The sequence below is a fragment of the Hordeum vulgare genome, chromosome 2H (assembly GCF_904849725.1).
Source record: "Hordeum vulgare subsp. vulgare chromosome 2H, MorexV3_pseudomolecules_assembly, whole genome shotgun sequence".
NCBI classification, from domain to species: domain Eukaryota; kingdom Viridiplantae; phylum Streptophyta; class Magnoliopsida; order Poales; family Poaceae; genus Hordeum; species Hordeum vulgare.
Genome location: NC_058519.1, coordinates 273,820,024 through 273,835,813, shown reverse-complemented (window position 1 = coordinate 273,835,813; position 15,790 = coordinate 273,820,024).

The window sequence follows — 15,790 nt, the reverse complement described above, 5'->3', positions numbered from 1 at the left end:
CAAACAAAGGTTTGCTGGGATGTGGAGGGGTTAGAGACTTTTCATGGCAATGTTGCGACTTCACATAATAGGTGGTAGGAAGCGACGCATATCGATAGAAATGAAAGAACCAGCATAGCAATGATAGTCGTGGTATCTAGGGAAATGATAATCTTGCGTGAGATCCCGCTTGGAAGAAGAATGAATCCATGAAGTAGACGAATGGGCGTAGTCGAACTAATCTTCACAATCCGAAGCGGTTTGGGAATCTATCGAGAAGAAACAATCCATAAACAAACAATTACCACACAATAAACACCACAACATATACATGGCATAATGCACAAATAAATATGATGCATGTCCAGTTTAAATATGCAGGACATGACAATCACAACAAACAAATATTACGCATTAAGTGAAGCTCAATATGCAATGATTGCATATTGAATAAACTCCACATTTGAATCATTTAGTTCACTCTTATTTAGGTACTCGTCAATATTTAGTGTTATTAAACATGGGTGGTCATGGCATAAGGTGAAGATGGAATTAAGCAATTTCAAATGGAGAAGGAGATCATACACATAATAAGTAATAACTCTACATATTAAGAGAAATGTGATTGATGTTGTTTTAACTAAACAATCATTTTAAATGTTGTTAATCATGTCAAGAGGTGAAGCATGAACAACTACATCATCTAGGTATTTTAAAGGAGGACGAAAACAACAAATAACAATTTTAGAATATCTCCATATGTAATTTTTGAATTTTCTACTGTTCTGACTAGAACACAATTTTAGAGTTGTTAAATAGGAAGATAAATGTCACCATGTTACTCTATATTTTTTTCCAGTCTAGTTGCATATGTGAATCATTTTTTTCAAAGCTACAGTTAATTTGTTATGAATTATGGCGTCTGAGCATGGCATTTATGCAAATTAAATCAAACAACAAGTTAAACATTTTAAACATGAATAAAAGTTTGACATTATTAATCTATAAAAAATTCTAATCATTTTAATATAGAACATGTTTAATTTCGATGCATTGGTATTTAGTTATTAGCAATTCAAATTGGTGTCATTTATAAACTATGCATGTCCTCAATATAAACTAAAATGGCAGCAGAGAAAAGAAGAAAAAAAAATACAAGGCAGATTGCAGGAACCTGCAGTGGCCAAGTGCGGATTAGGCCCAAGAGCATGCATTGACTATGCAGCAATGCTACACATACATAATTTTACATGGGTTTTACAAACACGTGAATTTTGATTGAAGATTAAAAAGGATGAGGAGCCCACCTCTTGAAAATTAATAGAGAGTGGTTAGTTTGAAAGAAAGAATCTTAGTCAGCGTGTACCTCTTGGTTGGAAACGAGCAAGCCGACCCACTGAGCTGCTATGGCGTGTTCAAACAAAACAAGGCGCACATCAATTTGAACTAGCCAAAGGCCATGCCATACGAGCGAAATAGAGCGAGAGGAATGGACCTTGACGCGGTCGGCTTGGAGGCCAGCTGACTTGGCGCGGTCAACGCAGGCATGCTGGGTCTTGGGGGTTTATGACCCAAGCATTCGATGCGAGCGGATAACTGATAGTGGGGCAGGTCGAGCGCTTGTCCTTGTGCATGCATTGTCCTCCTCCCTAGTTGCATGCACATGAGGAGGGGCAACGACGAACGGCGATGGCAGCGATGCGCGGGACCCCGACGATGGCATGAATTGGCTTGGCGGGGTCGATGCCTTCAGGACCTTGCCGGTAGAGGGGTTCCATCGGTCCCGCGAAGGACCCATGGCTTGACGGAGGCAACCTTTTTCATGGGCAGAAGACATTAAAGGAGTAGGAGAGCGAGCAAAGAGGACAAGGGGCGCGAAGGACGGGAACTGATGGTCCGGCGACACGGTCCTGGATGTGGGCGATGTCCCGCAAGGCGAGGGAGATCTCGCTTGGGGACGAGGGATATGGGTACTTTTCTTCACGCGCCCTGGACGGCAACTCCTGCTGCTGCTGACCGGCAATGATTGGACGATGGATGGGCTTCCTCGAGGTCGTAGCATAGAGGTGGCATGGGGCAAGTTCGGGATTAGCTCGGCTCTCCTTCCGTGCGGGTGCGGCTGCACAATGTGGTTCGCTCGGGCACAGGGATATCGCTGGTTGGGTGGATCGAGATAGACCAGATCTAGGGCGATCCCGGGAGAGAGGAGAAAATGGTTGGCGGTGGAGCAAGTGGGAGGATGGGACAATGATCCTCGATTCTAGGGTTAGTCTAGAAATGGATACATTTGTTTAATATACTACTATGCGGGAGTATATATACTAATTTATCATTTTAATTATGTTCATATACTATATATAAGATTTTTCAAAGTAAGTTACATGAAAAAATTACAAGTTAACCCATAGTTTTTATTATATTTGTGAAATACATATATATTTGTATGTAAAAAAGAGCATACACAAAATATGATACATACTACCAAAAAAACAGTATATATACTACCTAAACATGATTATATACTACATACTACGCATAAATACTCTTCAATTTGATACATACTCCATACAACATACAAAACGCAAGTGGTGGTAGATAAAATACATATAGCATGTTAATTTTCTCATAGGGGCTATCTAGACCCTTTCATTGTAATGGGTGGTCGAGAAAAATAGGCTAGGGAGTTCAATTGAAAAAACGATGACGGTTTGGGGTATTAGGGGCTTGATCCGGACCCAACGGTCACCATCAGCCATTTTGGGTTCGGGGATGCTTTTTGGACGCGCGCGAGGGGTTTGGGCACTGTGCAGAGCAGCTAGTCATAGAAGAGAGAGAAAGCAAGGACAGCCCAACAACAAGTTTTAAACTACCAAAATGTGTGATTATTTGACTGATTATAGTGTCGTTATAGGTTTAACGGTTCGGGTATCAAACTACCTCCGAATGTGAAAAAAAATTGGGAAGCGGTCTACCTACACTATTTTAAGACGACACACCAACTTCCGAAGCAATCTGAGAAAGTAGTATACACACTTCTAAAAACAATATTTCAATGATGCAGCGGGCGCGTGCGTGTGTGGTTGGTCTCGGAACGGTCGTCGACAAGAATGGAGAGAACCGACAACTAATAATGGATGCAAGTTTGAAAAATGACGATAATGAAGTATCGATGCAATGCAGATGATGTGACTGATGCGATGATGAATGCGACAAACAAACAAATCACACAACAACAACAGAATAAAAAGGGTATCTTATGGACCATCGGTTCCGTCAGTTACAAGACCCAACTATGAGACACAGCGATAGGTCATCTGCGAGTCTCTAGTACAACATACGTTCGTTGTCCTAAAGCCTGAGCTAGCGCATGTACTCGGGATGGTGACGGACTTGCTTTGGGCCGTTCAAACGCTACTCCATGACTGGGTAGTTAGAAAGGTTGGTTTCGGGTTTGTCCAGACCCGTGCTACGAGACATGGTCGAGCAAGATGGGATTTGCCCCTCCAATCATGAGAGATATACTCTGGACCCCTCGGGTGATCCGACCTATATAAGCCTGGCCATGCGACGAGGATTATGCGATAATCCGAAGTGTTGGTCAGATTCACCGGAATGAGAAAGAGGTCGTGTTGCAATAAGGTTGACCATATCGCCTTGTGTACGACAACATATATCATGTGGCAAAGGGAACATAAGTACGAAGTACAAGTTCACCTAACCAGCTTCATCGAACACTCGGAGTCGGCACGCTTTGCTAGAGGCCTCTACCGACTAGCCGAGTTGGATGTGATCTGACACGCGACCAACTTAACGAGAACCTAACGGGTTGTGCACTTAAGGGAAGGAACACTTGGGCTTTAGGATTGGTGCGAGGCCCAAGAGTTGATCCTGCAGCGGATGCCTATAAATAGTGGAGGCGCGGCACATCTATTCAGTTGATCACTTCGGCACCGACAGTAGGGCTTTGCATATGTTGCAACTAGCCTCCTCCACTCACCAAAGCCGACTGTGTGATCCAAACCTAGTCGTCCGCCGCACGGTGTTCCTCCTGCACGTGCGGATACCATTAGAGGTTGTGCACTTGCGCCTCTCTCACAAACCTGTACGTGGGATCCTGTGACCAGGTGCTCGAGGGAGAGGATCCGACGAACAACTGTTTGAGGGAGATCGGACAAGGAGGAGACGGACCATGCGGGCATGCTGCCCCAACTCTACTTCCGTTGCATGGCACCGCGCGTCTAGTGGTAACGATCTATGATCCATCTCCGTAGCATGTTCTTGGTTTTTCTGCGCGTAGGAAAATTTTAATTCGCATGCAATGCATCTACGGTAGAACCCAACAAGACCAGCGACCCAATTTCCCCAAGGTCTATGGTTTGGCAAGTGGCGTGAACTGCTTTTGACAGGGGTAACATCATGATCCAGTCAGGACATACATCTTTGATTGGACAAAAAAGGGCTCTTTGATTTCTCTTGATGTCCAAGGGCTTCATCGTGCTTGAACGTCGATGTTCCTTGTCATAGTTCATGTATTCGATAGAGGAGTGGTGGTTGACTTCTCTTGCTTCTGCCTTATCGTCCGATTGTAGTGGTTCTCCATATTGTTCGGTAAGAATGTTGTTTGCTGCTTGGAGGGTGCTTCGAGGTGTCCACCTTTTCAAGGTAAAAGCTTACATTGGAGAAAAATGACGATCGGTGCTCCTAGGGCTTATCCAAATAGGACTAAGTTGTTCCTTCTTGTATTGGGTAAATAAGTATGTCATCCATGAGGACAAGAACATATTTCTCCAGGCATCACTTAAGTACGTTTCTCATGGGATATGTGAGAGGAGCGGGTATTTGTTCCGGATAGTCACTTGTTCATGGGTTTGTGATCCGACATAACCTAGTTTTTGTGTCCACCTTTCTTATGGACAAATTTGGTGGAGGTCGAGGGGGAGTATTGGCCATAGTCCAATGTCTTAGAGACAAGACCCATGGCCATAACCAGACCGTGTCCGGGCTTGGTAAAGATTTTGGGTTTTCAAGGAGGTTAGGATGTGAGTGGGCGTCTATCATCTTATCCTTGAGCAGAGTTCTTAGATGCCAATAGTCCTACCTATTTCTCCAAACAGGAACAACCAATATCATCGAAAGTACCATCTCATATAAGTCAATACAATCATCACTTATGGTACTCCACTACAAGGTTTTGAGAGAAGGACTAAACCAAAATCTCCTAAGTATAATATAGCTAACTCACATATATCCCTATGTAAAAATCCTTGGGAAAGCATGCAAGTCGCTAAGCTTCATTAAGACACTACATATCCCAGTGCTCAACTAAGTTATCCAAGGGCTAAGGTGACGTATTCCTACACTAAGGAAGCACGTAATATAGCAATCCAAAATCTTCCTTCCTTCCTACGAATCCAATCAAGTGGTTCATCAAATTCCATCAATCATTACATGATCCACTACTCCTACAAATTCAATATCGATGGAGTTATACATAGCTTACTATAGTTACTATTATCCACATATGATCGCAAGGACCATTATCACAATACATCCATGAACTTCCAATCTAATGATCAAGAAGTCTCCAAGATCCAACTTATATAGGTCCTTGAAATCATCCCTAACATCATCCAATTACTTCTACTTATCATCCATCGAGAAACATGGTATCATTATCAAGATCATTGGACTAAATCTAAATTTATCCGAACCATGTGGTCTCATTCATCATTGACACTCTATTAGGATTACCTATTGAAATCCAATCTCAGGTCCGAGGAGGATTCCTACTGGTTCCTTCAAGCTACTGCTATAACATCATCAATTCATGACCACTACTTTTCAGAATCTAGTTATCATACCACCAAGAATTTTTGTCGTGGGATCCTCATTTTTCCTACTAAATCCATTTTACTCAAAGGAGAAGTTAGTTATGCTACTCTATAAAATTTATCCACCAAGTTCGTCTATCATGATAAGGGTCTTATGATCCATGAAAGGGGCTTAGCTACATCCCCAAGACATCTATTGCAGTTACCTCAAACCATTGTCTACAAGTCATGTATCTTTGGAATGATCCTTCCCATGGCATCAAGATTCTAGTGGTCCCTTAAGAATGAAGGATGTTGGTTCACTAGGATCAATCATCCCATAATGAACCAAGTGCTAAGCTGGGGTTACCGAAGCTCAACATGTGCTCTGGCAAACCCAAGTATTAAACACGATATCAGAGGTTTGAGATGGGGTAGCTTGTGAGGTCTAGGTCGGTCTAGGGAGGGATTTCCAATCTTGAGGGAGAATCATAACTCTAAGGGGTGCGTCTGGTTGAGTATAGTATAGTCAAAGTCTTTAGTGCTAGTTGTTTGCAAGGTGGCTCTTTGGTACATCTTATCTTGCTGGCCTACATTTGTCGAGGAAGGTGAGAGAGAAACGTAGCCTAGAGGGGAGTGCCTAAGGGGTGGTATAGTGCAACTCCAATCAAACAAGTGTCGAAAAGGCAAACACAAACATCAAGATGATATTGGTGGTTTAGTCGCGTACTTGTTGCCTATGGCAAAACTGCGACTTATGCCAAGGCGCAAACATGCAGAAACAGGCAACACACAACATGGTTCAATTCGAACCATTTCACGGACTCGACTTCGCATAGGGGATACACGACTCATCCCACCATAGGGGTTCTCGGACTTAATAGTCGTGCTTGCTTCGTGTCTTGGAGAGTAATACTTGAGTCTTATGGGTCTTCCTCGGTTGTGTCGCTATGTGTCTTGTGGTTGTTCGCTTGTAAATGATGTGGGTTGATCCTGACGAATCTTTAACAACTTCTCTCTGGTAAGATAATGGCAAAGGTGGTACCTCATGGCTGTCGTCGATATGGTCTTCTGTTATCCTTGTAATCCCGTCAATGACTTCTCGTCTTTAAAGGCAACGAGAGTTCCGAGTGGATGATACTTTATGCAATGACATTGACAAGGCATGATAGAGTTTCGACCTTTCGGTTATGTTGATTATAATACGGACACCAAGAGCAGGGGATGAAGAGAACCGTTTTCCTGCTCACTATGGTGAGGCAGACCAAACGGTGAGGTTCTCATCCACCGATGGTTGCCGACACAACGGCGATAAGGACAGGGTCGCTCTATTAGCGATGCATATCATGATCTTGCATATCTTATGTCCTGATCATCATAGGCCAAGGTTGCAATACTCTCGGACAGTGTTGAGGCTTCCACCATCTTCTGAGTCTTGATGTCCTCATTCCTCGAGAAGGTAGCTTCTGTTGGTGTCGTCTTGTGGTAGCGCTACCAACCTTTGCTTCTAAGTATGTGGGTGATCGTTTGGCAAGGCCGTTTCCTATCAAGTTACCCATGAGGATTTCAATAAATCTAGTGGTTAGGTGCATAAGGGTGCTAGCGACTGTTTGGAAGTTTTTGAAAAGTAGGTGAGGAGAGCCAAGAGAAAAAGGGTGGAACTGCTAAGGACAAAATCCTTCGCTTACTTTTAAAACTTTGAAGAGGTGAGAAATTTATAGGCTTCGTAAGTTATTTTGAAGGGTCTGGAAAAATAGTTTTGTTCTAACTAACATCCATGCTAGCTAAGGGCTTCCTACTGTGAGGATGACTCTGATACGAGCTCTCTGGGAACCGCGACTCATAAGTCATGATCATTGAATGTACATGCACAGTGATCCTAGAGATGAATGCTCACTGAACACACAGAAACTGAACAACAAGAATCTTACATCCTTTACGTACTATTTTTGCGTGAATATGTCCTTTATGGCCAATCTTCGTACATTTGAAGTGGAAAACTACAACGATAGCGTGAACCCATGCCATTTGCCTTAACCCTACAGGCATTCTTAGTGGGAAATGTCCTAGCTAATCTTGATCATATCCTGTTCTCTCATGCCTGGCTAATAAAATAACCTATGGCAAGCCAATGGGTACTTTGAATGTACTCTCAAGCAACCCATGTTTGGAACATGGCAATAACTATTAATGATATAGCAATGAGTAGGTAAGTTGCGGAAAGCCAATTTTTAGGGCGATGACATGTTCAAATCAACTTGCAAACATGCATCAATAGGTTCCAAATATACATACGAACAAGTTATAGATATCATCATAAGTAGGGGTTGAACATCTCATGTTCATTCCTAATGTCAAGTCATCAGACTTAGTTTAAGTATCATATTTCTCACACACGCACACACAAGGTTTGTGAAAACATCGGAAGTAGCTTAAGAAGCACCAACCAACTCTCCTTGACCGTGGACACGACTATTCGAATAGTTTTACACTCTGCAGAGGTTGCACGCTGTACCCACAAAACTCAGGGAACTTCCGTGTCATCCACGACAAACGATATATTTCATACCTGAGGTAAGCACGTGAAAAATGCCTTTCCCCGAGCGACACTACACAAAGAGTCCACGTTGGTACATGGCGCTCATGATGTTCATCATACGAAACCAGCTCCATATCATACATGGCGCTCATAATATTCTAGTGATTTTATAATATGGAATAAATGGTAAAGGAAGCTATTTATAGGTCCCAATCAGAATAAAGCAGGGGAAAATGTTAACCATAGCTAGAAAAATAGAGCATGATTTTGAGTCACCTAGAAATTGGGATCACTCCATTTTGAGTGGATTTGGATGTCCTAGGAATTTTGAAATGTGGAGTTTGAATAATTCAAATTTGAATTTGAATTTGAACTCTACAAAAAAGCTCTGTTAAAATATGGCTGCATATATTTAGCTAGGTCATGATTTGAGGAACACCTAGGATTTTGAATCATTAAATTTGGAGCTTGTTTGAATTTATTGTGAATTAACTTGCCTCTGTGGTAAAAACAAAGGATAAAAGAAATTACCCATCGCAAGAAGACTAAACCACACCCTAGGCGTAATATAGCCACTAGGCCGGCCTAGTGGCATGAGTTGAGGGCGGGGGGAGAGGTTACGTCGAAGGCGTACTCAGGGATTACGCCTTCCCTGGGCGAAGGCGCGTGCCCAGCGGATCCCGCCTCCGCTTAATGGGGCTGGTTCCACCCGTCAGCCTCGTCGGCTGACCGATAGGCAGGGTCCGACGGATGATAGGGTTGTCTGTAACCTCTTGCCGCGGGAGAGAAAAAAGGGTGGGGGTCCGGCGATGGTTGCCGGTGCGACAAAGCACAGTTTCCAATGGTTCGGCCACCGAAGAGCTCAGGGGATCGAGTCGCAACATCCTTGTGACATCCACGAATTATGCTAGAGTAATCGTTGTAATTAAGCTAAAGTGATGGCCAAGATTAAGCTAATGCTTTTGCTAATTTATTATGATCACACTTGGAATCAAACTGTGATACAAAAATCTTTTTTTGTGATTCAAATTTATTTCAAAAGTGCATTTAAAAGTTCTGCAATCTTTAAATTAAAAATCATGCTTCGGTGACCAATAATTCTTAGGTATTTATAAAATTGAAACCAATATTTTGCCAAGCATATTAGTGCTTCAAAATAATTAAAACTGGGGACAAAACGATTATTAAATGCCGAGTCGTATTTTACTATGATTAAATAAATTTTAAACTTCCCCAAAAATAATTGTGGCATGTTATAAAATTACCATAAAAATTGTGAGGCAAGTCCTATATTTTTATAAAAGTAGTTTTAGGCACTAAAAATAAAATAGAATAAAAATCAAAAGTAAAATAAAAAATAAAAATAGAGAGAAAAAGGAAAAGCCCTCCCACCCAACTAGGCCGGCCCTAGCGAGCCCAACCAACCCCCACCTGCCCATCGACCCACCTTACCCCCCGTGGGGTATAAAACCCCTCCATCTCTCCTACAAACCTAATCCCCACTCTTTTCCTCCCCCCATCCCAAACCTCCTCTGTGGTGGCTCGCACTCCCTCGCGCCCCGCACCACCACGAACCTGCACCGGCCGGTGCTCCCGGTGCCGGCCACCGCAATGCCGACCCTCGCCAGAGCCTCCATCGTCGGCCACCGCCTCTCCCTCACCGGTCCTCCCTAGGCCGCTGCCCCACTATAACCGGTGGTGAGCACCACCCAGTGGCTCCCCCATTCTCTCCCCTCCTCCCCCAAATACGGCGACTCCCGCCGCGCTTCGGCGAACCCCCGGCCCCCGCACCTTCTCTTCTGCTCCCGTGGCCCGCACCACCGCGCCGCCCTCGCCTCCCTACCGGCCCGAACCCCGGCTCCCCCCGCAGGACCGCTGCTCGCCCCGGCCTCCCCCAGCCGCCCTGTGGCGCCTCGGGTTCGCCTGCTCCGCCGCGGCGCAGCTCGCCGCCGGCTCGCCCCGGGCACACCCACACCGCGGCTTCGGACCCCGCGCCCCCCGAGCCGCACCACCGCGCCGGCGTGGCTGCCAAGGCTTCGCCCCTGCCTGGCTTCGGCCTATCCCACTCGGGCCTCTTTTCCCTGCAAATCCAGGGGGATTAACCCCCCCCCCCCACACACACACACACACACACACACGCCACCATGTGATCCGGCATTACGGGAATTAACCCTCCACCCTCGTGACCCTATGACACAGGGGGCCACGCCCCTAAACATATCAAAAAAGAGAATATATATAAAAATAAAAATAAATAGGTAATTAGTTAAATTAATTGATTAATGAATTAGGTAATTATTTAATTAGGAAATTAATTAATTATTAAGATGTTTAAGATTAAGTAGATTAATTAATTGAAGTGTTAATTAATCTGTTAGTTAATTAAATTAAACAGTATGACAGGTGGGTCTCACACCCATAATTAACATTTTTTAATTAATTTGAAACCAAATAATCTCGTTTCAATGATATGTTGGACCCGCTGGTCAGAGTTGACCACTCAAACCTGCATGTTGACCCGTGATGTCAGCATGACATCGTGCTGATGTCATTATTAAATTATTTGAATTTAATTAATTCTACTTAATTTTAGGATATTAGTGAAACTTTTAAAATTAATATAAAATTATCCGTCATGTGGATGAAAATATTTTCTACATGAAAGTTGATCGAAAAAACGAGACGAACCCGGATACGCCGTCCGTTCGTCTGTGTGGCATCTCTAGCATACCAAATGTGGAACTTTTCCATCTGTTTCGCCTGACCGATAGTAGCGAGAGACCCGGGAAATATCGGTAGATATTTCCCGATCCGTCTATAACGTTAATGTTTTGTTAGTGCATGCCTAGCCCTGCATTTTGCCATGCCATGCTTAGTGTTTCATCTATGATTATATTTATTGTTTCTTCCCCCTCCTCTTACCGGTAGACCCCGAGTCTGATGTTGTTGTCGGATACGACTACCCTCCTGACGACCTATCCTTTGTTGCAAAGCAACAATGCAAGCAAATTCCCCTTGATCATGGCTATACCGCGTATTTCTTTCTCCCTCATGCTTGCACTAGAATTTTGCTACTGTTGTAGTTATGTCCTATATCTGATGCATAGCCCGTTTTTGATAAACTGCTACATTATTCTACGACACCTTAAAACTGTTTACTATAGGTGGAGCAGTCATCCCCTTCGACCCCTTAGACCAGTTGCCCCCGCTTTTTCGTCAAGTCTCGATCACATGATCGACGAGCCATGAAACGACACTGCACTCACAACCCCCTTAGTTGTACAACGCCACAGAGCTACTATCAAGTATCGAGGGTGACACCTCGTCTCAGATGTTAGCGTTGTAGTGTAGTTGACCGGCGGTGGTTCTCGGAGTGTGATTCCTCCTTCACTACCTCCGATAATGACTCCGTCGTACAATTCCTCAAGAGTGGTCCATCAAGGGTGATTCTTCCCTGATCACCTTGATGGTTCATCATTCGGAATCCAGTGATGGTGATACCTTGGATCCCTCTAATGTTATAGCCACATGGTTACTTGACCTTGATACTGGGAACATTGATGGATGATGTGTTGCGGGTGGATTTGCGCGTGGATGTGTCGATGAGTTAATTATAATGCTAAGGATTTGGCTATTTGATCTGGGTTGGCCGGAGACCTTTTCACCCTAAACGGCTACATGTGAGAAGTTAAGGGTACTCGACGTCATGGTATCAGCCGAAGCTCTTCAGACGTTAGCAATGGAGCGGCGCGTGCCCGAGTGATGCGGATAAGCATCATTCTTGTATAAGAGGTGCCAGGACTGACATAGGCCGCCCTCGCAACATGGAGGAGCAAAATGGGTGATGGGCCCATGAACCCTCCGCGCTTAGGATTTAGACCGATGGGCTGGCCTCTCTGTTGAGCCTAGGTTGGCTGCGACATGCTGATGTTCCGAGGCCATGCATGACCCAGGAAAGTGTGTCCAGCCCGAGTTTATCAAGCGTGACAGGGAACTTGGTGCACTCCTGCAGGGAAGAAATTAACTATTCGAATAGCCGTTTTGACGATTACACGACGACTTGGAGTTGTGCCCCGATCTTTTACAACTACAACTGTTACTTAACTGGAATGTTTTCTCTGGGATTGCTTCCTCGTAGGGAGTCGAGGAAGAATCTCTGGGCATGTCGTTAATTTAAAATTGCTGCAACAATATGACTATTAATTGCGTTGCTTTCTCTACTCTCGCCTATTGCTGCAAGACCCCTTAAGATGCTAGTCTTTGATAGGACTAGTCCCCTCTCTCTATTCTTGCATCGCTGCACTCAGTCCACATATAATCCCTTCCTTTGATACTGATGCATACTTAGCATAGATCTGATGTTAGTCTTGCAAGTACTTTGGATGAGTACTCACCGTTGCTTTGCTCCCCCTTTTCCCCTTGATACGATTTTGCGACCAGATGATGGCGCCCAGGAGATGGAGTATCCCGCCGACGACGAGTGCTACCCTGACGGTGCCTACTACTATGTGGAGGCCGCGGATGACCAGGAGTAGTTAGGAGGTTCCCAGGGAGGAGGCCTCACCTTGTTTGATCGTTGTATCTTTTGTGCTAGCCTTCTCTAAGGCATTATCATATTTCATGTGTGTACTCAGATATTTGTTGCTTTGCTGACTCGTGTGTTTATCGAGCTTTTGTATTCTAGCCCTCGATTCCCTTCGCTTGTAATATGAAGCTTGTATGTTTTTATTTGTGTCTAGAGTTGTGTTGTGATATCTCCCCGTGAGTCCTTGAGCTTGGTCATACACATTTGCGTGTATGATTAGCATACGATCAAATCGAGGGTGTCACAATCCTGGGGGCTTCATTTTTGCCGGGGAGCACCAGGACGAGCGCAGTGCTACTTGCAGCGGACTCCAATGACGGTGGCCATCATACCTGATTCTCCGGCTGTCAAACTGGAAAATGGAAAGCGGGGGAAGGTCGTGGCGATGACGGCGGTTTCTTGCTACGGTTTATTGGAGTAGAGTGTCGTTGGTTAGGTCGAATTCGAGTGAGACCTGAGGGGGCTATCACCGGCCGTAGAGGAGCATGAGGGCATGGGAGGACGAGGGAATCAGTCGAGGGGCTTTGTGGGAGAGAGGGGGACTGAGAGCGGTCATCAGGGATCACATGGGAGGCTTTATGTGGCCAAGCTGAGGTCCACCTCGAACCGAGCTCATGGGTAGGTCTTGGTTGGTTCTACAGATAAGAGAGATGGGCAAGTGTGGAGGGGGCCTACAGCCTGCCGTGACGAGCACGTTGAGGCAATCTCGAGGGGCACGACCCCGCTGCCCAAGGCCGTCGAATGGCTTGGAAGGGGTGTGCAATATAGTGTGCTATAGAGCATGTCCATTGCATGCCAGGGCATGTCTTCGGGGGGTAGGGTGCGTCCACTTGTGTCTAGGGAACCTACGGGGTGCAAACAATGTGCAAAAGGCCAAGGGGTTCTGGAGGTGCCTCACGGGAGAAGATAAGTTGAGAGGGAGGTGAAATCTGCTGTCCAGAGGGGGTAAATGGGGGTTTTACCGCACAAATTATTTTCTTACTGGAGGTAATTTGACACTAGGAGATGTTGTGGTAAAAAGATGAAAGCAAGGGGAATAGTGAAAGTGGTCAAAACAGGACTTTTACCATTTCACCAAAAGGTGTTTGATGGTTGTTTGGAAAAGATAACTTGCTCTCGTTGCTATGAAATTTAACTCGAGGGATGATAGGTAGAAATGAGCTTTATCAGCAATTTTGGGATTAGGTGATGGAAGTTTCCAATGTAAACTTGATAAACCCTAGAAATGGGCAGAAATGGTTTTATCTAGATCTATTCTTGCAATTTAATTCCCCCTAATGCACCACTTGGTGTGGTGGATTTATTTAAGGATTTTAGCATGCCCAAAAAGTTTGGGATCAATTGGAGAAGCTTGACAATGCAAATATTCCCAATTCTAGAAACCATCAGAAGTGGTTTTGAGGGGATTTGGACAAGTGGACCAGTTCTCCTTGATGCACCACTTGATGTGGATGCATTATTAGGATATTAGAACATGTCCGTAAAATTTGAGAATAATTGGAGATAGTTGGCAATGTAAAGTTGCTCAACTTGGCATCTGGACATAGAGGGTTTTGGAATATTCTGGTGAAGCAAAATACTTGGGATTGAGATGAAACTTGGCAAGATCATCATATATGATATGTGTGACTTGCTAGAATTTTCCTCTATTTATTTCCGAATATTTCTTATACAAATATTTCAAATACTTGAAATACATAGGAAATGTTTTTGAACGGTTTTGTCCAATATTTTGAACATGACCATGTGTTAGAACTCTTATTTATGGAAAATATCTGTCCACTCAATTTTTCTAAATTTTCTCAAATATATTGGAAGCAGTAAAATAATTTCCCCTATGAAAGACCATTTTTGGCCTCAGATAAATATAATTAAATAAAATAGAAAAATCACTTTTGAAAATAATAATTTTGTAGTTTTAGGAAGTCTTTGTGATAATAAGATCCAAATAAAATATTTGGGGCAAAACTTCTTCCCTAATTTGAGGACTTGTAGTAGAAATGGGAACTCGGGTTTTTTTAAGCATAAATTAAATAAAAGCTTTTGGTAGAAATAGTATTTTTTAAGAATTATTTTAGGTCCTATAGACATGCTATGGTTAGTGTGCCAAGATTTCGAACAAGGTGATGAGTCTTGAAAGAAAGAGAAAGTTTTCGATTTAAAACCCACACAAGCAAACTATCAAATAGCAATCAATTCAAGCACCACATGCACATAAAAAATATTGGTCCTAATTTTTGAGCTATTTGAACTTAGTCAGGACAGGCAAAACACACGTTGTGACACTTCCACAACTAGGGGTAAAAAGAAGGCCTCTTCCCGAAAAGGGCACCCGTCCCCTGCTGTGCCGACCCCCATTCCCAAGAGTCATCGCTCCACACGCCGAACAGTGGCTAGTACAACATTGGTGCACCCGCACCAACCACCGATAGGGCTTCTAATCATGGAGCAACCACAGCGACTACTTCGACCGCACCTCCTACCAAGATGTAATGAAATAAAACTCATAATCCGGGTATTGTTTACTACCACTCGTGAGTATTCACAGTTACTACCAAACTCCATTGGAGCCAAACATAACTTCCTCCGTCCGACGTTGTCGAGAGGGTTTAGGTTTGTGATCACAATCCAAAGCATTCTACAACAGTTGGACGTAATACCGAGGTTCCTACTCCCAACCAACTTCTAGAGGATCCCGAGGAGGTCTCGGTTACTAATTTCGACGTTGAAAGCGTGATGAATTATCGCCGATGCAAAGCCTCAATAAACCATACTAAATTTTCCAAACATGAGCTTAGCGCTCTTAATTCGGTGGATGCATACCTCACAGCTCTTCCGGCAGGACTTGAGGGAGTTACCAACTATATGGCAACCGGT